Source organism: Paroedura picta, chromosome 1 (assembly GCF_049243985.1).
Source record: "Paroedura picta isolate Pp20150507F chromosome 1, Ppicta_v3.0, whole genome shotgun sequence".
NCBI classification, from domain to species: Eukaryota; Metazoa; Chordata; class Lepidosauria; order Squamata; family Gekkonidae; genus Paroedura; species Paroedura picta.
Window position 1 is genome coordinate 140,325,347 of NC_135369.1, and position 23,617 is coordinate 140,348,963.

The window sequence follows — 23,617 nt, forward strand, 5'->3', positions numbered from 1 at the left end:
TTTCTTTTGCTTAAGACCCCTGGACAAGACATAAATTTACCCAGTTTCATAATAGTATTATAGTTTCATTCAAGATATCACTTTAACACCCATCATATTATTTTATACTATGCTTGGTTTTTTTAATAATGTGAACTGAAAATAGTAAGTTTTGAATATAGTATATGAAGATATAGTATAGTATATGGAAAATTTATATAACATCTTTAACAATAGAAGAGCAATTAGAAGAATGGCAACACATCAAAAAGGGAAGAGATTAGATTAAGCTGAAGAATAACAAAAGTTGTCAGGCTGGGAAGAATATTGCAAATATTGGTGAGTCAAATACAACAATCTGAAAGAAGAAAGAAGAATATTCAGTGTATTTAAAAAGTAACATATAAAATATTCAATAATCATAAGAAAAAACTTAGAAGGAAATTCAGAAAAATATTCAAGAATCAGAGGTAAGAATTTAGAAGAGACTCTTTGGCCCTTTTGGCCCCACGGTGTAGTAAAGTGCTGCAAAGCAAAGTGGGACATTTTGGCTTCCTCTGGGCCTCTGTAGCATGAGGAGGAGCTGGCCCAGCTCTTCCATGGCCCAGCTCTGCCACTGGAGAGGCCTTGTTGGCCCTCACTTTGAAAAAGGGAATGCAGATTCTTTTGTGTTCCCTTTGCATAGGGCAAACGAGGGCCTGATCTGCGGGAGGCCTGGAAGGGGGCTAGCCTATCATCATCATCACATAGAAGCATAGATTATCCCCACTTCCATATGAGCCCATGCAGAATTGGAAGAAGAGATTAATATACAGAAGAAACATTAGCTGAATAATATAAAAAATAGGGAAAGCATACCTTGCTTTGTCACAAAACAAAAAGTGTGAAATAGAAAAATCTAAATAACCCTCAATTAGAAGTTACAGAAGAACTAAATGATCCAGAAGGAAGATTTCTGGAGAGCAAGACATGCTTGTTAATGACTATATATGCACCAACCAATGAGATTTTTAAAAAAATCATCTGATAATTTCAAGATGCAGAAATTATGATCTTTAGAGACATAAATGGAGTATTAGACCCAAAGAAGGATGAATCCAGGAACTCCAAACACGGGAAATTGCCGAACAATGAATTTGGATATGTAGGAATTAGATGATGCTTGAAGATTTAAACATCTGAAAGAGATACTATACTTTCTTTCCCCTGACAGACATCAAACATATTCAAGAATAGAAATGTGTTTGGTATCAAAAGGCTAATAATTAATTTAGTTAAAGCAAAAAGCTAACCAAAAACATTGCAGATCATAACCCAGTGCAGGTACTTTGGCAGTGGAACAAAAAAGCAAGAGGAAGATGGAGACCAAGTGACACCCTAGCTGTGCCTCAGCCAATAAAAATGAAGACAGATTAAAGAGGCCATGGAGAATACCAAATATTTGTAGTGACAATGATCAGCCCTTGGGCCTGGCATTATTCTTCAAACATGTTTTGGATTTTCTCTATTCCTGGATTCTTTAGGACTGTGATCAAAAGTATTTTGAATCCACTAGCATTTTGAATCACACACATGCACACAAATGAAAAGTTGTCATTTAATAGAGAATTCAGAAGAAGCCACATCCTCAGTACATCAAAACAATGTTCCCTCATTATTGTTTCTAGTGAAACAGAAGCCCCTGAAAATAAATAATTAAAATTAATCCAACTAATTCAGAAACTTTGTTCGGTAACAGCATAGTCAAACATGCACCCATAGATATTACTTTGTTAAGAGGTGTTTGTTTCATCCAACCTTCCCTGTATCTTGCCCATTTGGCATTGTAGCTAACTCACTTCAAGGATTCCTGTAGATCCAGTTGGTGTCTGGAATGACTTTGAGTGTCCTTTTTTCAGTTCAATATCAGGCTATTTGCTATGACCTGGATAGCCCAGCCTAGTCTGATCTTATCAGATCTCAGAAGCTAAGTAGGGTTGGCCCTGGATATGAGATCTCCAAGGAATACCATAGTTGTGACATAAAGATGGGCAATGGCAAACCACCTCTGAATGTCTCTTATGGGGTCCCCTTAAGTTTCCTCTGACTTGATATTTCCCACCACACTAGGCTGCTAGATAGTTGCTCCCTGAAACTCATTAGGAGTGGCCTCACAAGGCTTTTTAGGTGACCAAACAACTGATTGTGTACTACTCAAAGCAACTACTTCCTCCCATCAAACGAGGAGTCTGAAATAAGGTGCCTGGCTTCCAGTTGTTTCTTATTCAACATAGAGCTGTTTAAGCAGCTTGAATACATGACCTACAGAATCTTCATATATCAGACACCATGTTGGGACATGGTCAGAGTGGGTGTACAAACTGAGGAAGGTCTCCTAAATTTATTTAGAAGTGCAATCCCTCTGATCACTATTGACCTTGCAGCTCCATATATTAAAGGGTTCTGTGAATAAACAAGGATTTAGACTGCAAGCAGTCATGGAGCATCTTGAGAAGAATTCTCATGGTCATATTAGCGGAAACCAACCATTTAAAAAAAACACATAAAGCTATATAAATTTCATAGAATCATAGAATCATAGAATCATAGAGTTGGAAGGGGCCATACAGGCCATCTAGTCCAACCCCCTGCTCAACGCAGGATTAGCCCTAAGCATCCTAAAGCATCCAAGAAAAGTGTGTATCCAACCTTTGCTTGAAGACTTCCAGTGAGGGGGAGCTCACCACCTCCTTAGGCAGCCTATTCCACTGCTGAACTACTCTGACTGTGAAAAACTTTTTCCTGATATCTAGCCTATATCGTTGTACTTGAAGTTTAAACCCATTACTACGTGTCCTCTCCTCTGCAGCCAGCAGAAACAGCATCCTGCCCTCCTCCAAGTGACAACCTTTCAAATACTTAAAGAGGGCTATCATGTCCCCTCTCAACCTCCTTTTCTCCAGGCTGAACATTCCCAAGTCCCTCAACCTATCTTCATAGGGCTTGGTCCCTTGGCCCCAGATCATCTTCGTCGCTCTCCTCTGTACCCTTTCAATTTTATCTACGTCCTTCTTGAAGTGAGGCCTCCAGAACTGCACACAGTACTCCAGGTGTGGTCTGACCAGTGCTGTATACAATGGGACTATGACATCTTGTGATTTTGATGTGATGGCTCTGTTGATACAGTCCAAAATGGCATTTGCCTTTTTTACCGCTGCATAAGTTCTTTTTCAGTTCTTTTGGGTTCTTGGTGCCAATCTATATTAAATAAAGAATAGGAATGACCAGCTTTGAGTTGCCTTAGGTAGATGGGCTAGTATGTGCACTATAATGGACCAGATATTTTTAAATAACAGATATGGCCATACAATCCCCCCCATCCTTTCCTTTCTGGTTCTCCTTCCCTTTATTTCCCCCCATCTGCTGCTTATTGTTTTTTCTTTTCATTTTCCCCCTCAATAGCTGCCTCTTAAACAGCTAGGAGTGAATATGTGAGTTTGATAATGTCACAGTAAATTTTCTTCATGTCACAGTAAATTTTTGCTTCCAGGATTCGTTTGTCACTGACTTAAACACTCAAGACAATAAATAACTGTTCTAATGTGCAAATCTTGATTTTCCACATGCATCACTGAATGTCATCTTCATTTGTTGTCTGCTAAGATTGCCACCCAAACTTGTGTGGGCTGAGCAGCTGGTGATAACAGTGTTTACTGCTGAACTTCATAATAATATGATCTACCAGGAACAAACTGATGTGTCAGACTCAGAGACAGACAGCCACCAGGAGAGCAATGTTCACCTATCTGTCAAGTTAAAACTCTCAGGGGGGAAAGACCTGTGCATCTGACAGGACTGGTAAAGTGGGGTTAAGAAAATGCCTTGATCATTACAAATCAAAAAGCCAGGACGGACTGTTCAGATGAGAAACCCTAATCCGTTCTATCTGCTTGATCTGTTGAAGAAGAGAAGCAATTTAAACTCCCTCCAAATGTCACTAAGAGTAGTTGGAAATGCCATTTCAGTCCTCTGGACTGTTGAAGAATATAACATAACCATTCCTGGCCGTTTTCTAGTCTTATTTTTCTATTAAAATACTTTTCCTTCCATGGCTGATTCTATAGAATATAAATTAACAAAGGCTGAATCCCGGGTGTAAACATAGCTTCCTATATTTCTTTTGCATGCCTTCTTAATCTTCTTGAAACCTGAGCATAACGTAATGGATTGTCAATTTTTGTGCTGGCCGAAAGCCAACATAAGTCTTATTTTAAGCATTAATTGGCAGATGCAACCAGTGTTACGGTTGTGCAGTGGGTCATAAATCCCATAAATGGGAAAACCTTAATAGGCTTAAAATAACTTGTTGGGTGCCCAATGTCATCCTCATTTCTACAACTAAATAGTGCCATGACTGCTACAAAGCACTGGTGTTCTTTTTTTTGTGTAATTATAGGCTTCCCCATCTTAGGGCCATTTCAGAGTTTAGAGAGGGACAAAACTTTGATTTCTTACTGAGCGCATATACTACACAGAGAGGGCTGCAGCTGATCACAGCTACCTAATCTGTGAAGTTTCAAATGCATATGTATTGCAGATATATTTGATGCTTCAGGTAAAAAACTCTCAGGTCTCATGACAGGATAACAAACTCAGCATGGTTTGTTACTTTTGGGGGTGCCTCCATGCTTGAGTGGCGATGGATGGGGCTAGCAACTTTTAATTACTTCTTTGCACAACTGCAGAAATGTCTGTCATTAATCACTAACCTTTACAGTCTTATTCCTCCAATGTTTTTGTGAATGACAATCGAACTCAAAGGACTGATTTGTTTTTCTAGCAAATAATTACCATAATACATATTTAGGATGTTGCGATGCTGTTTACTAATTTGCTACTAATTTACTTTCTCCTTATATCTGTACTCTTATGATCCCTGTTCCATTGTCTGAGGAAGTGTGTATGCACATGAAAGCTCATGCTTGAATAAATCTTTGTTGGTCTTAAAAGTGCCATTGCACTCAAAATTTTATCTATGGTTATGTTGTTGTTAGGTGTGAAGTCGTGTCTGACCCATCGCGACCCCATGGACAAAGATCCTCCAGGCCTTCCTGTCCTCTACCATTCCCCGGAGTCCATTTAAGTTTGCACCTACTGCTTCAGTGACTCCATCCAGCCACCTCATTCTCTGTCGTCCCCTTCTTCTTTTGCCCACGATCGCTCCCAGCATTAGGCTCTTCTCCAAAGAGTCCTTCCTTCTTATGAGGTGGCCAAAGTATTTCAGTTTCATCTTCAGGATCTGGCCTTCTAAGGAGCAATCCGGGCTGATCTCCTCTAGGACTGACCGGTTTGTTCACCTTGCAGTCCAAGGGACTTGCAAGAGTCTTCTCCAGCACCAGAGTTCAAAAGCCTCAATTCTTTGACGCTCGGCCTTCCTTATGGTCCAACTTTCACAGCCATACATTGCAACTGGAAATGCCATAGCATTGACTAAACGCACTTTTGTTGGCAGGGTGATGTCTCTGCTTTTTAGGATGCTGTCTAGATTTGCCATTGCTTTCCTCCCCAGGAGCAAGCGTCCCACCACATTAGGCTGTGGTTATATCATCCAATAAATTTTAAAATATAAAAAATTAATGTTTCTGGGGCCATTGAGAAACTCCAGGTTTCATAAAACCACCATTGAGAAAGCCTGTTCTAAACTATCTACCCATCTCGTGAACTGTTTATGCACTGGAGGTTTCATGCTGGGCTGCAGACTGGGGGTTTAGTCGTGGCTGGTTGCCCCACCTCTTCCTGCACCCACATGGGAGAACACTTGGCCCTGTGCACCTCATCCATTCCCGATTTGTGCTCTTGCATGGGAGCTGAGGCAATGAAGTTCCCAGTGCGTAAATGGTCTTGGAGGCTAACCAATGGTCATTGAAAATACAATGTTGGAAGGATAAAAATCTATGTTCAGGAAATCGGTGGATTGAGGAACTCTATGAATTGCCATGACAGCAATTGTACACAAACTTATTTTTAGATATTTGGAAATTGTTTGTTAAAAGTCCCCCCTCTGTCCCCCCTTTTGAAAGAAAGAAACAACAACAAAAGGCAATATGCATAATATCTTTGATTCTACCGTCTCTGAAAACTAACTCATCAGCTGGAAGTTTGGACTGGAACCTTTCCTCATGAAATGTACAAAAATTTTTCACCATTGTGAAACATTCAAACAAATGGCTCCTGCCCTACGGTTAATGGTAGAGTTCCAGATTTAAAAAATATCACTTAATTATTCTGCATTTATAGCCTGTCTCTTACTTCCAAGAAAGCGTATTTAATTCACAGCTGTAAAACTTTCTGTTCATTTAGTCTTGAAATGCACAGTATATCCAGGCTGGGGAAATTTTGTTGAGTGTTATGTAGTTCAGCTGGAGCATATAAACATAGTAATCGTCACTTGAGTAAGCATTTTCTAATCTGAAACGTTGCCTTGAATCTTATTGCAGGAATCCCAGATACATTTGTGTAGTAATTTCAGTCCCTATAAGCCACATACATGGGTAGCACAAATCTCACTAGTGGGCTTACACAGTTGTCAGGGATGATTGTGTATTACAAAATGTGTATTACAAAATGTTACAAAAATTACTGGAATACTGAATGTGATATACTTTAAACAGTTGAACTGAATTGTATAAATGCGAAGGATGATGATGATCATCATCATGAACAGCATAGCATGTGCAATTATTCTTCATGGCTTGGTCTCCGTATTTCAGATGAAATATTTTGGAAAGAAAAATGATTTTCTTTCCAAAAAGATATTTCAAAAGGACAGGAAGTATGTACTGCATCAAAGTGGATGGCGGGTGATATGAATGTGAGCTTAATGTTGGCCATTGATTTGATCCTAAGCTGCTGATCCTCCACCAAGGCTAATGCCATTCTAGGCTATACTAGATAACCTCCATCTAAAACTGCTCTTTTGAAATAGATGATGCCGGAATTACGTAAGACCTAAGTTGAGGGGAGTGGAATCCTGCTCTCATTTTCCAGGATGAAGCTCATCTATTTGAGGTGGTGGAAGCAGAGGTGAGATTGGGCCCATGGTCCATAGTAGATTTTGAAAACATATGCAACACTTACCTGATCCTAAAGGTAAAGGTACCCCCTGTGCAAGCACCGAGTCATGTCTGACCCTTGGGGTGACGCCCTCTAGTGTTTTCATGGCAGACTCAATACGGGGTGGTTTGCCAGTGCCTTCCCCATACCTGATCCTAGCTACCTCAAAATCCATTGGGTGGGCTGCTATTCTTCTGAAAGTGATGAATGAAGACCCACTTGAGATGTATGAGAAATGACTTTCAGCACATCAACAGTCATTTTTTGAAGTGTAGTAAACACCCATATATAACTCAACTATATGCCGATTTTTCTCCTGACCATGTGCCATGCATATATCACAGTCAGGGGAAAGAAGCAGCTGTTAAAGACACACAGGAAAAATATTCCTTCCATAGATCTAGAGCTCCTAAAGCAGGAGGCTATTCTACAAAGCATAAGCCATTTCAGAACGATCAGTATCAGAGACTCCAGGTGGGCAAGGTAGGTGTTGAAGTGTTATGATCCAGTATTTGAAAACAGGAAGAGTGAAACGATGTGCATTTATTGCTTTTGGAGGTATTTCCATCTAAATGTAGATTTTCAGTTTCTGTTTTCTTTAATCTATATATTTTAAAAGTATCCTACTGGAAATGTTTGGTTTTGTTTCTTTTTTAAAATTAGGATTTCCTCCCTAAAACATTTCTCATCTGATTGCACATTTTGCATTGTCCTTAGGCTGTTTTCCCCCTCCCCATTTTCCCAACATGAAAACCATGAAAATGATTATAACTAAAATATAAACCAGTTCTAACTTTGAATTGAAACAGACCAAGCCCGCATTGCGTTCCTTGAGCTTCATATATATTTACACCAGGGATCCTCAATGAACTTTCTGTAGGTAACATGGTACCCAATGACACCCTTCCTGGTACCCACCAAGTATTGCTAGAAAGTGGGTGAGACCAGATGGGGCTTTTGCTTAGCAAAGTTTTGACTAGCTGAGCTGCCACAAAAGCACAAGGATCATTGTGTGACTCAAGTAAGCTGCACTACCCATTTTGTGGCTTGCTCAGGTTTCTATGGCAACCACTTTTTGGCCGCACCCACCACACTGTTTCAGAATTCCAAAGATGCCCACAGGTTCAAAAAGGCTGGGGTCCCCTGATTTAACCTCTAAAGTATTGTTTATTGAAAATGAATTGCTCACCAATTGTGTACATGACTCACAGATGCTTGTTTATTATATTTATAGACTACTCTCCCCTTGCTGCTCAGGGTGGTTTACAGAGAAAATCATAAGCTACATACAATATTGGTTCAATAACTGCATTGGTTATCATGCCAGAACATGACTGTTTCTCCTCAAAGACACTGAATACGTTATGCTAATATTTATACTAATAATATCTATGCTGATATCACCCTGGCTAGCCAATCCCGTTTCCACCTGCCTATTTGTGTGAGCTGGGTCCCATGCCGGCTGTCATAGCCACAAAGTCAAATTCCTTTTCCCATTTAAGGACAGTTTTTCTTCTCCAAAAACTGGGTTTGTAAATCTTAATCTCATCTCAGTTGAGAACTCCAGTTTGTACAGGGTAATTCTCAGAACCAGCTCTACGCATAATGGCAATATAACTATAGACTGTGTCTTTCACACTGTTTCCCATTCTACTTTGGAGACAGTTGAGGAATGCATTCTGTGGTACACTGACAACCATAATAGGATTCCCCCCATTTCATCAGACTAGATGGCAGAATTTAGTAGCTATTGACAACCAGGAAAGTATCTCATCCTCTTCAGCCAGCCTTGAAGTGCTGAGCAAATTATAAATGGGAAAACCATTTGAATGAATGGATACAATATGCATGAAAGCGGTGGGTGGGTGGCTTAGTAGCATTGAACAAATCAAGGCTTATGAGTGGGTGCAAAGGTATCTGTCATGGGAGCTAGGTAAAAGCTACTTACAGTCATTAAAGTAGGGGATAAGTGATTTGCTGAATAAACTGCAAAAATGGCTAGAACCCTTGAAAAGAAATCAACAGGCTTTGCAGAGAGCTGGCATATTCTCTGTAAGTGAGAGGAAAAAACTGGAAAGAATGTATAGGCTTCCAAGAAGGACAAGGCAAACAGTAATCTTACTTTGCACACTGACAAAACGGAGAGGATGCAGAACTCAGGATTAAAACACACATACTAATTTTTAGACAGGGGTATCCAGGGAGGAAACAGCAACTTAAAAACAGAGATTCATAAAGAAGACATAAAAGGTAAAGGTAAAGGTATCCCCTGTGCAAGCACCGAGTCATGTCTGACCCTTGGGGTGACGCCCTCCAGCGTTTTCATGGCAGACTCAATATGGGGTGGTTTGCCAGTGCCTTCCCCAGTCATTACCGTTTACCCCCCAGCAAGCTGGGTACTCATTTTACCGACCTCGGAAGGATGGAAGGCTGAGTCAACCTTGAGCCGGCTGCTGGGATTGAACTCCCAGCCTCATGGGCAAAGCTTACAGACAGCTGCCTTACCACTCTGCGCCACAAGAGGCTCATAAAGAAGACATATAGATCTTTTAATTATGGTAATTGGCTGCATATAACTGATACTCCTAAGCATTTGGTAGCTCATCATCTGAATGGGGTCATAACCCCCCCCCAAAAAAAATCTAAGGATTTCAAAGGAACCCTTTGTACATATGGAAGGTATATTAGTCTCTGGATAATTGTACCCATTAAATGCCAGGATCAGAGGAATTGCCCTTCAGTGGCTGATCTTCTTCCTCCGTGATCACAGACAGAGGTTAGTAGTAGGAAAGAACACATCAAGCTGTCACCAATGGGCCAGTGGAGTCTCTCAAGGGGCAGTTCTCTCTCCAATTCAATTCAATTTCCTTATGCACCCTCTTGCTCAATTGATGCAGCGGTTTGGGCTGGGTTGCCACCAATATGCTGATGACACCCAGCTCCTCCTCCTGAGGGATGGCCTCCCTGACTCTCTCCCAGAAACATTAACCAGCTGCCTGGAAGCAGTGATGGGTGGCTCAAGCAGAGTTGTTTGAAGCTCAACCCTTCAAAGATGGAGATCCTGTGGCTGGGCAGAAGGGTCCAAGTGAGGAAAGGTCCAAGTGTGCCTACCCATCTTGGATGGAGTGCAGCTATCAGTGGCCTACTCCGTCAGGAACCTGGGTGTGATTCTCAATGTTTCCCTCTCAATGGAGGCTCAGATAATGATAGTAGCATGGCTGGCATTCTACCACCTTTGCCAAGCCTAACTACTAGCATCCTACTTGGTCCCAGAACACCTAGCCACAGTGATCCACGCAACAGTCACCTCTAGAATGAACTTCTGCATCTCACTTATGCAGGCTTGCCCTTGACTTTGATCTGGAAACTGGAATTGGTCCAGAATGCAGCTGCCAGGGTCCTCATAGCAACACCTTGGAGGTCCAACATCCAGCCCATCCTCCAGCAGCTGTTCTGGCTTCTGGTTGAATTTCAGATCCAATTTAAGGTTCTGGTTATCACCTTTAAGGCCATATGCGGTCTGGGCTCAGTATACCTGAGGGATTGCCTCTCCACCTACACCCCTCAAAGAGCCTTTTGCTCTACCACCTCCAACCTCCTGGTGGTCCTTGGCCCCAAGGAAGCCCACTTGACCTCAACCAGGGCCAGAGCTTTCTCCTTCCTGGTCCCCACCTGGTGAAATGAGCTCCCAGGGCCCTAATGGAACTTGAACAGTTCTGCAGGGCCTGAAAAAGGGAGCTCCTCCACCAGGCATTTGGTTGAAGTTGACCTGAACCACCAATTCCCATGGGCCCTCCTCCTTAGCCTCCCTCCTATGGCACCCACTGCAGCTCCATTCAACCCACTGGATTACCAGTATGTGTTAATGTTCTCCATATTATTTTACTGTTCTACTATGTTGCTGTTATCACTGTATGAGAGTTATCTGTATTGTTTCTGTTTTATGTGACCTGCCCTGAGTCTTTGGGGAGGGCAGTATATGAATATAATAACTAAATAAATGCTGACCAGTGAGCCATGCAGGTAAATGATGCAAGGGGGTGTCTGTCCTCCTCACCTCCCAGCAAAATATACAACATAATCAGAGCTGAGTCTTGCTGTTTATAAACTGTTTTTCTTTATTAATAGCAAATATCCCTTCCTGATATTGCCTATTAATAAGTCACAGCAAACATATAACAAAATTCACCAATCCTGGAAATATAATCAAAACAGTTCTTTTCAATGATTTCGAGTGCTCCAGTCACTTCACATATATTATCTTGCTATATTCCTTATTAAAACTGTGTATGGTAGATATTGCAGACTTGCCTAAGGGAGCACCAAAGCTAAGTGTTTTAAGATCATTCCTAAGCAGACTTTCCTCCTTGTAAATCCATGGAATTTAAAGACTTGGAAGGATATAGCTTTGTTTAGGATCTCACTGCCAATGACTTCATGATCGAGTCAGAATTTTGATCAGATACTTCTAGTTTCTTAGCTCAGCCACTTAGATCTGAAACATGTAGTGCAGCGGTCCGCAAGCTTTCGGCCGCTGCGGACCGCTGCTCCGGAGTGGGGGGAGAGGGCGGCCTGGGGGCCCGAGCATGCGCGGCAGCCCCAGCGCGAACGCGCGGACTGCCGCGCACGCGCGTTTGCGCCGCCACCATGCTGGCGGCCGCGGCTCCCCTTCCCGGCCCCTCCGGGCCGCCAGCAAATCGGCCGCTAAAGTGGCCAATTAGCTCGCGGCTCGGCAAGCTTCTCTTCCCTCCCCTCCCGAAACAAGAAGCTTGCCGGGCTGCAAGCTAATCGGCCGCTTTGGTGGCCGCTTTGCTCGCGGCCTGGCGAGCTTCTCGCTTTGGGCGGGGGGGAGGGAAGAAGGAGCCGCGGCCCGGCGCCAAGGCCTTTGCGGCCCGCCACCGGGCTGCGGACCGCGGGTTGGGGACCACTGATGTGGTGGATTGATATTCGGCAACCTGAGTTATTCAGCGTGATGGTAGCCAGTTAGGGTAGCCAGGTTGTGAATCCTGTTGGCATCTCAAAATACATTCTCAAACTAGGCTCTTTTCATCTAACTTCTGATTTATCATCTTTCCCCTCAGAGAATCATTAACTCCTAACTTGATTAGTTCTTTTTGTTACATATAACATTTAGTCATGCTTATGCTTGTTAATCATTACTTTCCGGTAGAAATTTCTCAGGCTTGTTGACTGCACATTGATTTTCATTGTGAAGCATGAGAGCAGACCTTGGCGCACAAAGAATACTAACACACTGATTCATTTGGCATAAACTGGCCATACCTTTAGTTTACATAGACATGAGCAAAGGCACACCAAAGGTGAGGGGTGGATCCTAACTGTATCTCCCCTGCTGCTGTCAGTAGACAGCAGATCCACAGGGAGGGAAACCCATCAGCAGGCCCACGCACGGGGACTGAGCATCCCACCGGTCAAGCTCCCTCTAACCATCAGGCTGCTGGTTACTGGGAAGGTAAGCATAGATAAGCCCCATGGGTGTCAGCTTCTATTGGAGCTCTCCCAACCACCCTGCAATGTGATGCAGGCAACTCCTCAGCCAGGGCGTGGCCTCTGATCACATGTGCAGCTTCTTAAGGAAGCTCCCACCAAGGGGCAGCAACTCATCCTGCAGGCCCAGGCTGTGGGCCTGCAGGCCCCATACAAACCACCAGCTGTGACTTACCATGACAAATAATAAATGAGACGCCAGTCAGCAAGGCACCTGAAAGAGGGAGGGAAGCAGCTGGCAGTCAGAAACAGCAAGCGGCAAAGGAGGCTTCGTGTGAACGCCGACCTCCTGTTAAACCCGCCGTTCAGTGCCACCCCCCCCCAACTCATGAAAACCTGCAAGAGTACAGCCGCGTGTGCACACAGGAGCCTGCCCGGTTTTTTGTTTGCCAGGCTCCCCTGAACGTCTCAGCCAAGTGCTGAGAGCAGCAGTAACACTTATACATGTATAGATATAAAGGCAATACACTCTTTCCATCCATCTGTTTTTTCTTGTAAATCTCCCCCTTTGTGGGCCTGGTGGAAAGGAACTTACCTTGTATTGCTGATGAGCAATACAAGACCTTAGATTGTATTCCTACATCCTAAGTTTCTCCTTACCTGGTATTTCTAGTTCCTATCACCTCCTATCACCTCTGCTTTCAGCTCCCCATAGCTCTCGGTGGGGAGTAGAAAGCAAGTATTTGAACTCTAAATGAACTCATCCAAATCAGGTTGGTTCCTTAAATGTTCATATGGGTTTGCGGTTCAGTTTATGGTTCAGCTATGAACCATGAACCGAACCACAAAAATGCAGTTTGTGCCCATCGTTAATATTGACACTCAGTGCATTTATTCTCTCTTTCTTGCCTTGTCTCTCTGGCGCTGAGCTGAAATTCAGATTGGGAGACAAAAATTTCATCTAAAATATGGAATGAAACAGGTCTTTTGTACTCTGTTTCTTTTTGTACTCCAATTAATTTTTTGTACAATTAATAAATGCAAGTGACATATTTTCAGATGGGAATAGGCTGTATTTGATTAAATGATTCAGAACCAGTAAAGCCACCTGGGATTCTTCATTATGGAGAAATGAGAGAAACAAAAGAGCAAATTCCTGTGTGTACAATAAACCCCATAAGTAAACAGTGCACAATAGGAACCTAATATAATTATTCAAGGCCTGCAGCATAAAATTTTCTGTCAATTGGCAGAAAATACAAACCATCTTTGCAAGAACAAAGTCCTGAACTTTTTACTACCCGACGAAGTCACGGCTTACAAAGTCCTTTTACTTATTCTTAGCATTTATATTTCACTTTGGCTTGTTCCCTTCACTCTGCATGTATTATCTTGTTATAATCCTTAAAACATTCCTGTAGGCCATCATTATTATTTGTCTGCATACTGCTTGGGTGGTGGTGATGGCGGCTGAGAACCAATGTTTTTGGCAGATATGTAAATCCTGCCCCTCTCAAGTCACCACTGATTCTTTTAATCACTATGCAATATCTGCTCCCTGACCATGATGACCTGGAGAGGATTTGTGGACATCTCTCATCCAGGCAGAGCCAGTGTTGCGCAGTTCTTTGGCCCTGCACAGACTACTGACTTCACTGGGACCTATTATGCATGTCGGCAGCCATGCTGAGCTACTGCCGTTCCGTTGCAGTGGGGCAAAAAGCCCAGCCATTCCCTGCATGTGCATGGGGGAGGGGCTCCCCCAGCACATGCTGGATGCCCTGACGCAACGGCCCCATGCACGCAACGCGGGGCCTGAAGCGCCGGGAGGGCTCTGTCGCCACAGTAGCAGCAGGGAATTGCGGGCATGGGGCCCCCTCTGCATGATGGTGGGGAGCAGCATGCTGCTCTCCCACCATGGTGGGGGTGAGGGGACACCCCTGTCAGCTCTGCGGAGCTGCAGAGCTGGCAAGGGTGAGAGGTGTCCCTGCAGGGACGCTGTAGGTAGGGGGGGAAAGCCCAAAATCCTGGCTCCTCCAATCATGCACTGGGCTAGGTCGCCTGCGCCCTCAGCAGACCCAGGAATGCAGAAGAATCCATGTTTTCTTAATGCAGGTCTTACGAGGGCCTCGTTCAGGCCAGGGCTGGGATGGCAATGATGCCGAGCGTAATTGGCAATTTCCCCCAAAGCCCTGTTGCTGCCATCTCAGGTGTTCCAGCCCATGCAGAGTCAGTCTGGGTGAGCTTGGAATAGTCATTCCTTTTATTCTAACTTACCTCAAAAGAAGCCTCTTAAATGGAATGTAAGAGGTAACAACACTGAACAAGTTAAAAGCTTCAAATACTTGGGAATATTTTCTCACCATAATGCAAATTGGGCTACACAGAGGAAATATGCAATCACATCTGCAAAAACTAGTGCCCTGGCAATTACATGTTTCTTGTACACCAGTGGTAACCAGTACGTGCCAGCAGCCCTCAAAGTATTTAATGGGAAACTAAGTGCCCAACTCTTCTATGGCATCCCTATTTGGATCAACGCTTTTAACCAAGCAGTTGAATGTCTCCAATCTGTCTTCCTTCGTAAAATCCTTGGGACCCCGAACTGTGTCTCTTACGCAGTCCTATGTCTAGAAACCAGCCAAAGACTATTGGAAAGCAGAGCATGGTTGTTAACAATCAAGTTCTGGCTTCGCGTTCCTTTTAGATCTGACCCCAATAGTCTAATTTCCCTCATGCTATCTGAACATGAGTCATCTACTTGGTTAAGACACATTGAAGGAAAAATTAAATCTATAGGGATATCTTTAGACTCCTTGTATCTGATATCTGAAAAGACTGCATTTAATTCAATTAAACACAGACTTTTAGACATAGAACTGCAGGAACTTAGCAGTAAAGTTAGAAACGTTTGCTCGCCATTGAGCTTGGGGATCTCACCAAGCTCTCAGCCCCTAGCTGCGTACTTCTCCTATCTAATCATCCCACAACAACGTAGAGCATTCATGTTAGCTAGAACTAATGCTCTACCTTCTGTTGTTCTATATGGGAGATTTCAACAGATCCCGTATTCAGCTAGGTTGTGCCCATGTGGACAATGCTGTATAGAATCAATTACACACGTTTTCTTCCATTGTCCATTTTATTCTTCGATCCGAGCCAAATTTCTTAACTTACTGCTGTGTAAAAGAGAACTGCATTTGGATGAACGAAAGACTCAGTTTCTTTTGACATCCCAGAACCCTGATATAATTGAACCAGTAGCAAAGTTTTTACATCTTGCCATGAGAAATTGTGAATGTATTATGTCTAAAGCATGATCTTTGCCTTTGTTCTCACTAGCAGTGGATCCTTTTGCACTTTCCCTTCAAATATTGTACTTTTATATGCTATTAAAGGCTTGTTGTTGTTGTTATTGTTACCTCAAAAGATAGTTGTGAGAGAAAAAACCGGGACCAGGTACGCTATCCTGAGCTCCTTGAAGAAAGAATATGGGGGAGGGGGAAGAAGAATGAATTGTTGCATATTTGTATCATTATTATATATTCTTATTTTTTTCAGGCATGCTTTTCAGTAGCCTCCTTCATTAATTAAAAACTTCTGTGAACTTTAAGTTCAAAGCTTCCATGCTTGAGAGGAGACGGAGGGAATGTAATGGCAGGGTCTCAATTAAATCTCAGCATTCCACAATTAAAGATATATCTGCTCATAATTAAATATATATCAGCTCAGTCTCCAATTTTGACATATTTATTTCCTTCATCCCCCCCCCCAATTAAATCCAAACAAATGGTAACCTTATATGCTAAGCTGGGTGTGGCTAAAGATGTCATTCTGAGAGGGTGGCAGGGCATCTGCTCTGCTATCTCTGAAGCCTGACAGGGGTCAATTGCGCAAGCAATTGGCAGAAAAGAGGAGGGGTACGCAAACCCCACCTCACCTTTCTACCCAGGAAGTTCTTGGGGCCGTCTCCAATCCTTTAGGGAGTATATCTCCCTGGATTATAGGCTGTCAGTGTTCCAGGTCCAGAGGACGAATGCCATTTTCTATCTCGGACTTTCTTTTCTCTCTTTAATTTTAAAGTATCTGCTTCAACCCTACATGACGATTTACTGCAAATGAACGTTGTGAACTAAGGGGAGGACATCAGCTGAGTTCTAAAACATCATTTACTGCAAGTATCTCTCGTTTTCTCTCTTCCTGCATCAAAGCCCTTTGTTTCCCCCCTCCTCTTACTCTGCTCTGCCCAAAGCCACCTCGTTATGAGGCAGGCTAATTCTCCTAACTAAGCAGAAGAAGGACTCAAATCAACTCAAATTAATTGGCAAAAGCTCTTATTGTAATTGTTTTGGGTTTCGGAGATAAGAGATAAGAGCTGTGAATGGGAAGATCTCACGAGAACTCTGTTCCAGCACGAGAATATTTGCCTTACTGACTTCAATACATCACAGGCCAGAGGATAAAACAGAGGACCTCTACTGGCCACTTGTAAAATTGTTTGAGGCCGGCTGTTTTTTTTTTAAGTCAAAAACATGTCTATGTTAAAAAGATTGGCTCATCTAATAGAGAAACAAACCCAAGATTTCAAAGTATTTACAGAAGGATTGGTCAAAAATATCTTCAAGGAGATCCAAGATGCCAAGGAAGAAGTCTCCAACAGGAATGATGGATCAATAACAGTGGCTGATGACAGCTTTAAACAAGGTGGAAAACCAACAGTAGAAGAGAAATCTGAAATTCATATCTTCAAGGAGATCCAAGATGCCAAGGAAGAAGTCTTCAACAGGAATGATGGATCAATAACAGTGGCTGATGACAGCTCTAAACAAGGTGGAAAACCAACAGTAGAAGAGAAATCTGAAATTCTGGAGACGGAAAAGGGGATGCCGGAGTTCTGTAGCCCAGATAAGGACACCCTTTTAAAAAAGACATACAGCCATCTCAAAGCAACAGTGTACAAAAATCAATCAAAAGAAATATGGATCTGTAGTGAAAGTAACCAATTTAAAGGAGCTCTTTGGGGAAAAAATTGTATTGATACTGGAGTCCAGGAGGTGCAACAGCCTCAAGATTTATCGATGCATATTCTGCGGGAAAGAGTTTCTTTCTACGCCAAAGGCCAATGGGACAGAATATAAGTCTACGGGAACGACAAGATGTAGCAAGCCTCGAGATGAGACCCCCTTAAGAAGACCCAAAGCTCATACTGTTTTATGTTTAATGTTATACTGTATTCTATATTTCTATTTTTATGAAAAAGGGGAAGCAGTGTCTCTTTCTCTCTTGTTTCTTTTCCTTTGCAGGCATATAAGTAATACTAGTAAAAAAGCCCATTGTATCCCAAATACAATGGGCGCTAGCAGGGGGGGGAGAGCGAGAGACCGGCAAGGGCAGGGAGAGGAAAGGTGGCTTACCGGAGAGAGGGCTGCAGCGATGGCGGGCGGCTCCTTCGCGGCGTCTTCTGGGCAGCGGCCATCTTCTTGTGGCGGTGGTGTGTTCCTCGAGGCCGGGGGCTCCCTGCCCGGCGGCAGTTGATTAATCACAACTTTTCTTTTGTATATCTAAATAGGCCTTTTTTTTAATGTAGTGGAAATGTGGATGGCTCTTAGACTCAGTTTTGGGCAAAAGTTTATATCACTGTGTAGTTAATGTGGGGTCGTATATTTTCAAACAATGATTATATTTTATTTACTGTTTTTTGTATTAATAACTCGTATTGCATCCTATATTTCTATCTTTATGAAAATAAAAAAACTTATATGCTAAGCTTGTTATTCCTATTTGGTCCTTGATTCTGTTAAAACGTCTTGATTATGCTATGTGCTAATTTACTGCTGACCCTCTACATATGGGCTGGTAATTGCATTGCACATGAAAGCTTCTAAAGCTTGAATAAAACTTTGTTGGCCTTAAAGGTACCAGTAGACTCAAACTCTGTTTTTTAATTTCAAATGTTATTGTTTAAAGCAACATTTAGTTTTGGTGTTAAGCCCCTTTTCTCTTAAATGTTGGGGTTAGGGTTATGTAAAAAATATTTAATTTCATGTTCCTGGGCTCAGCACTTCAGATCTGATCTTCTGCAAATATACAGAGGAGTCACCCAATGGGCTGATAATGAAATTGACTAAGGCTTAAAGACTATGGCAAATGCCAGCGCTAGCAGGGGTGGTGACAATGGAGGGGGAAGCTGCAGTAAAGGGTATGAGATGTGCATGCGCTGCCAGCATTTTTGCACATCCAAGAGTACAGATGTTCTGTTTGAATATGACCATGATGTTATCCTTTGAATGTGCTGGCTGCAGCCGTCCCGAGTGAACAGGTGTTTCTGGTCAGCTGGCTAGATTTGATACTAAGGTGACACGATGATAGGAGAATACATTAAAAAAATTTTTTTTGGCAAGGTGATTTTTAGACAAATAAGATAATAAAATACTACTAGTGGTATGACTGAGGTTTGTAGGAGCATAATGCATATTTTAAAATATATTGATCTCTTTGCTCTTTAATTTACTCTTTCCTACTTTTCAAATGGCACAATTTCATCTATTGTGAGATGCAACCTTATATTTGATTGCACTTGCATTGATCAGGATCTGGAATACTTCAAAAAAGTTCTGCAAGATATCCTTGATTGCATTATGCTTTATTGTCAGTGAGTCAGAGAACTGTGTCAGTTATTAACAAAGTGAAGGAAAGCACAACAGGTTACATGACTTGCATCTTGTTGAAAATAATTGGTTCATTCACCAGTTAGATATGCTGAATTGGTTAAGGGCAAGCTCAAGGAGAGATTCAATCATTGTAAGTGCACATCAATTTACGTGCAACCATGCATTGACCATTTACTTTTTCTCTGTGCATAATCACACTCTGAAATAACACCTCCCTTTCTCTAACTCAGTGTGTGTGTGTGTGCGTGTATGCGAACACACACATACATCCCAACAGTGGAAGAGCATACCTTTGAAAAACTAATTGAAAGAAAATGAGAGAAAGAAAAATCCAGGCTTTACCACTTACAAATAATCAAATTCAGGACACCAGTAGATTAATTTAATCAGTTATCTGACCCCAACTTGTATAGTTGTGCCTGATTAGCCATTAACTTTTAGCTGTGTATAGTTATAGCTTTACCTTCTGGCCTGATTGTTCTACTCAGTGCTATTCAAAAAGTATATTAACTAGTAGATGTTTCCTTGAGTTAATGGTTGCTTTTCAACTTTTATATATAAAAGTGACCTCCTAGAAGATAATTGGCACCTACACAGCATACTTAGCCCAAAGATTAAACAAACTATTCCTTTCTTATGTGATGGGAACAGCACCGTGTAGCTGAGAGCATCTCATAAGAATGAGGCATGGGCTTTCAGACCTGTATAAATATCTGTAAATGGCTCAGAGATGAATAGTCCTACCATGACTGCCACTGAATATCCTATTCAGAGTATGGTGCGGGGTTGTGCGTGTGGGTGAATATCACCTGTGCAGATCTACTGACTTTCCAGAGGTGCATGAAGGACACATTTAAGTATCTAACTTTGATCTGATGAGTCATTTAGGAAAGGCATTATTTGAATCTGGAAAAGGGTGAATCAGGAAGAATTAAGCATCCCTTATCTACTTCTCTACTCCGTCAAACCCATCAAAACTAGTGTTTTCACTATGGAATGAGTGGCCTGACTTACATATGCTTTTGTTTCATATGCAGTTAACTTGGCCTTTTTGAATTCCTGGTCACTCAGAAGTAAGCAATTGCAACCTCTGTACTGTCCACACAGCCTGGTGGGTTGCCAATAAATGAGATGGGTGGTCAGTGGATGGGTATATGTTGAGCAGTGGATTGTGAGAGCTGCCTAGTCTGTGGTAGCAAATTTCCTGTAACCCTGTCTTGCTATCATCATCCAGTGCTAAGAGACTATATGCTAAGAATCTGGTATGAAGACCAGGGGTATGTGCTGAGAAAAACAAAAGATTATAATTCTGGTGGGGAGAAGAGTTTACCATAACATGCTCCTCCCTCTAATTTAAAGACCCCTCCCCCCAGTTTCAAGTGAATGGGTCAATTTTATGGGTCCTCAAAGAACTTGCTTCTTGGTGCAGACTCAGTTCTCTTCATTGATTCCTGAAGTGGGGGTCACAGCAGCCTAGCAGGAAAATTCCAGCTAGGCACAGCATTAAAAAAAATCCCACAAAGCCTCCCTGTAGAACGAAGGTTGAGTCCAGTGGCACCTTTAAGACTAGCTATGTTTTATTCAAAGTAGTGTGCTTGCACATGAAAGTTTATTCATTGAATAAAACTTTGTTGACCTTAAAGGTACCACTAGACACAAACTTTGTTGTGCTGCTTCAGACCAACATGGCTACTCACCTGAATCCAGAAAAAAACTCTGCCTGCATTTTCTTGCTCTAACAGTTGTCAAGATCTCATGATCACGGCCACGATTTATGCTTGACCTGAGTGGTTCCATCTTGTATCAATGTGTGTCTTTTTCACTGATTCTGTAACAACCCTGACCTGTCTATGTAGTGATTTAGTTTTTTGTAACAATTATGCTAGACTGTGTTATCTCTGGGAAGGGTAGCTGTGTAACACTCATGGCCAAGAAGACCTAACTATCTTTCCTGTACGCGAGCCCAGGCTGGCACCTGCAGGAGGGGGCTACTTGCTCTCTGGGAAGTTTACAGCTTTGGGCGGGAAAGTGAACCAGTCAAAGTGATTGCCTTTTGTGCATTGATTAGATTCAACTATGAACGTCGAGGTGTTCTGATCTGCTAAGCAATAAAGCTTTCTATTAATCCAGAAGTCTAGTTGCTAGTCTGTCAGCCCTGACAACAGTGACTGACTGGCAGTAAACATTTCTTACTTTCCCTCTGTAAACTCTGCATTTCCCATCCTTCCTTGTTGTGGCTATTTGTTTTCTTTCACAGAGTAAAAGTTTCTCAACCCCCCTCCCATCTCTTTCTCTTGGTCTGTCATTACAGAGATGTACTAAAACGAATGACACAACTGGAACAATGGGAGATGTGAAGTCTCATTGGATATAAAGGGGGCCAAGAATGACAACTCACTTGCATAGGCTCCACTGACATATGTTGCAGCATACAAAATGTACACTGGAAAATGCAGAAAGGATGATCAGAAACTTGCCTTCAGAGAGGAACAATGGGCCCAGACAAAATGCTTTGTCAGGATAGCCCCTGGGCCTGCACTCAGTGCTCAGTCCCAGTGCATTTTACCGGGGCCCTGGAACCATCATTACACTCGGGAGGCTCCCAGGGCTGGTTTCTTGCAATCTGTTCCACATTTGCATTGCAACTTTTGTGTGTTGCAATGTATTTCAATGGAACCTAAGCAACTCAATTGGCCTTCCTGGCCCCCACCATATTCAGTGGGCCCTCGGGCATCTCCCATTGTTCCTAGTTTGCATTCCTGTTGTTTGTGTTAGTACATCTCACCATCATGCCCCATGAGGGACTTTTTAGTGAGGTTGGAGTGGCTGTTTTTTCAACCAAATGACATCAAACTTGCAGCATAGTGAGTGCTATTCATCTCCTACAGTGGTAAGCTTCAAACAGTTAGAGCATGGGGATGAATTCCATTGGCCCCTCAGCAAGCTCTCTCTATAAAATCTGTCAGCAAGTTCTCTATAGAAGAACAAAGAGGGAGGGAAAATGAATTGCAGCACTCTGTGGCTTGTCCCCAAAGGTGGTTGGCCAGAAGTGCTCTGTCGTGCTCCCTTGCAAGGATCCAATTAGTAGGGAGAAATGCCTTTGCTCAAGAAACTAGTAAGGATATAAGCACATGCTGACACTGGCTAGCAGCACCCGAACTGGAAAACAACATCAATTTATTTGTGGAGGGTAGTTTTGTTTCGCTAAGAAGCCCAGATTTCTAATAACTGTTACAGAAAATAAAGGTAATGACCTGAAACAGTGACTTCTGTGTATATCTTTGTCTTGGGATTTTTGCACTTCCCTAATAGAGATGTTTCAATGCCTGCTGGACACTTATTCCTTGTCAGTTTAATTAGAAGTGCAGTATACACAATCTGAACAGCTAAAGACAACCAATGATACTAGAAGTCGGTGAAATGATGGCGTAATTCAAATTAAGTAAATATTCAATATATCCTTACAGTACAGATTCTGGAAACATAGCCAAATGAGGATTTATCTCATAAGCAAGTGTAGCACATATGATTCATGAACCCCCACACAAATTGCCAGTTTCTTACTGCCATTCATTTCATGTGCACTATTATGGTAAACAGCCACTAATCAGCATTTCCTCTGATCTGTACAGGTGCTGAAATAAATGCAAAGGTGTGTTTACAAGTATACGACCATTTCCTACAGAAAAGCGATACTTATGTTAAAATAATGAAATGGAAGCAGACCTGAATTGTAGCAACATTGTTCGGCATCTCTGCCAAGGCTGGAGAAAGAATGGTATGTGTTCCCAGTGTAACCAATTAAACAATGTACCTAATGAGTTATAGATAAAGGACTGATGTAGCCAATTTAATAATGTGCCTAATTAGTTAATCTGTGGTTTTATAAATATAGTGGATGCCTAGAGGCTTTTGGGTCACTCATAAGATTCCCTAGAGCACTGGTTCCCAACCTCCCTAATGCCATGATCCCTTAATACAGTTCCTCATGTTGTGGGGACCCCCAATCATAAAATTATTTTCATTGTTACATCATAACTGTAATTTTGCTACTGTTATGAATCATAAGGTAAATATGTGATATGCAGTATGTATTTTCATTGTTACAAACTGAACATAATTAAAGCATAGTAATTAATCACACCCCCCTTCAAGGATCGCTGCCTTGTTGTGGCAAGGGGGCTTGCGTAGTTCAGTGAAGCTATGAGCTATGCCATGCAGGGCCACCCAAGACGGACAGGTCATAGCTGAGAGCTCTGACAAAAGGTGATCCACTGGAGAAGGCAATGGCAAACCACTCCAGTATCTTTGCCATGAAAACTCTATGGACAGTTCCAATAGGCATAACGATATGACGCTGGAAGATGAGCCCCTCAGGTCGGAAGGTGTCCAATATGCTACTGGGGATGAGCAGACGGCTAGTACGA

The 23,617-nt window shown here is 42.3% G+C and overlaps 1 protein-coding gene across 3 annotated transcripts in view; it reads left to right on the plus strand.

Annotated features, from left to right (window-relative positions):
• Positions 1 to 7,477: 7,477 nt before the first annotated feature.
• The window catches only part of LOC143843933 (uncharacterized), an 81,926-nt gene continuing 65,786 nt past the window's right edge, over positions 7,478 to 23,617 (plus strand). For all 3 annotated transcript variants that reach the window (XR_013233780.1, XR_013233791.1, XM_077350827.1), the window contains exons 1-2: positions 7,478 to 7,554; positions 22,823 to 22,968. The gene's annotated coding sequence lies outside the window, so the exon portion shown is untranslated. The remainder of the gene's footprint in view (positions 7,555 to 22,822; positions 22,969 to 23,617) is intronic.